We start from the raw sequence: 2,388 nt of genomic DNA, 5'->3' as shown, positions 1-2,388 counted from the left end.
ACCCTAATTCACTTTTTATTTCCTTCTCATAATGTCCTTCAAGTTATTCCTTATGTTCCACAAGTAAGTGAAACGATATGATAATTGACTTTCTCTGCTTGACTTATTTCACTTAGCATAATCTCCTCTACTCACAACTATGTTCATACAAAAGCTGGGTATTAATCCTTTCTCGTGTCTGTGTAACATTCCATTGTATATATGGACTACGTTTTTTAAATCCATTTGTCTCGGAAGTGCATATAAGCGTGATTTGGCGATTGTGGCCATTACTGCTCTGAACATTGGGGTACAATGGCCTTTCATTTCACTACATCTGTATCCTCTGGTAAATACCCAGCAGTGCAATTTCAGGGTCATAGGGTAGCTCCTTTTATAAATTTTTTGAAAAATCTCCACACTGTTTTCCAAGTGGCTGCACCAACTTGCATTTCCACCAACAGTTGTTTCCTGTCCTGTTAATTCTGGCCATTCTAACTTATGTAATGTGGGATCTCAATTTGATTTTGATTTGAATTTCCATTGCACCTAGTGATGTTGAACCTTTTTTTGTGTCTTATAGCCATTTGTACGTCTTCTTTGGAAAACTGTCTGTTCACATCTTCTGCCCATTTTTTGACGTGATTATCTGTTTTGGGGGTGTTGAATTTGAGAAGTACTTAATAGATCTTGGATATCAGCCTTTTGTCTGTAGTGTTATTTGTGAATATCTTCTCCTATTCCATGGGTTGCCTCTTTGTTTTGTTGGCTGTTTCTTTCATGTGCAGAAGCTTCGATCTTGATGAAGTCCCCAAAGTTTATTTTTGCTTTTGTTTCCTTGCCTTTGGAGACACGTATTGAAAGAAGGTGCTGTGGCCGATGTGAAAGAAGTTACTGCCTATGTTCTCCACTAGGATTTTGATAGACTTCAGCCTGACATTGAGGTAATTCATCCATTTCAAGATTATCTTTGTGTATGGTGTAAGAGAAGAGAAGAGTTTCATTCTTCTACATATAGCTGTTCAATTTTCCCAGCACCATTAATTGAAGAGACTGTCTTTTACCCACTGTATATTTTTCCTGATTTGTCAAAGATTATTTGACCATTGAGTTGAGGCCCATATCCTGGCTCTCTAATCTGTTCCACTGGTCTATGTGTCTGTTTTTATGCCCATGCCATGCTGTCTTTGTGATCACAGCTTTGTAGTAAAGCTTGAAAGAGGGTAACGTGATGCCACCAGCTTGGTTTTTCATTTTCAACATTTCATTCACTATTCAGGGTCTCTTCTGGTTTCACACACTGATTTTAGGATTGTATGTTCCAGCACTTTGAAAAATGCCAGTGGAATTCTGATTGGGATGACATTGAAATTATAGATTGTTTTGGGCAGTATAGACATTTTAACAAGGTTCATTCTTCTGATCCATTAGCATGGAATACTTTTCCATCTTTTTGGGTCTTCTTCAAATTATTTTATGAGTGTTCTGTAGTTCTTTGTATACAGATATTTACCTCTTTGCTTAAGTTTATTCCAAGTTATCTTATAGATCTTGGTACTATATTAAATGAAATCGATTCTCAAATTTATCTTTGTATATTTTCTGTGTTAATGTATAAGTAAGTTACAGATTTCTGTGCATTTTGTATTCTGCCACATTACTGCATTCCTGTAGGAGATGTAGGAGTTTTGGTTTGGGATTTCCATATAAAGTATCATGTCATCTGCGAGGAGAGAGAGTTTGACTTCTTCATTGCCAATTTGAATACCTTTTATTTATTTTTGTTGTCTGATTGCTGTTGCTAGGATTTCTATTACTGTGTTGAACAACAGTGGTAAGAGGGGTTACCTTTGTCATGTTACTGCTCTCAATGGGAATGCTGTCAGTTTTTCCTAACTGAGAATTATATTTGCTGTGGGTTTTCATTGACAGATTTTATGAAGTCCCTATTCTTGGAAGTTTTATTCATGAACTATTGCTGTATTTTGACAAAGGCTTTTTCTGCATTAATTGAGGGGACCAAGTCTTTATTCTCTCTTCTTTTATTGATTTGTTCTATCACATTGTTTTGCGAGTGTTGAACCACCCTTGCAAACCAGGGATAAACTCCAGCAGATCATGGTAGCTAATCTTTTTAATGTACTGCGGGATCCTATTAGCTAGGATTCTTTTGAGAATATTTGCATCCATATTCATCAGGAATATTGGTCTGAAATTCTCCTTTTTGATGAAGCATTTGCCTGGTTTTGGGATAAAGGTAATGCTGGCATCATAGAAAGTGTCTGGAAGTTTTTCTTCAATTTCTATTTTTTAAAACAGATTCAAGATAATAGGTAGTATTTGTTCTTTGACTGTTTGGTAGAATTTCCTAGGGAATCTATTAGGACCTAGGCTCTTGTTTTGTGGGAG

This window comes from Mustela putorius, unplaced genomic scaffold (genome assembly GCF_011764305.1).
Source record: "Mustela putorius furo isolate JIRA1106 unplaced genomic scaffold, ASM1176430v1.1 tig00003936_pilon_pilon_pilon, whole genome shotgun sequence".
In the NCBI taxonomy this organism is placed as follows: domain Eukaryota; kingdom Metazoa; phylum Chordata; class Mammalia; order Carnivora; family Mustelidae; genus Mustela; species Mustela putorius.
This window is presented reverse-complemented; position numbering follows the sequence as displayed.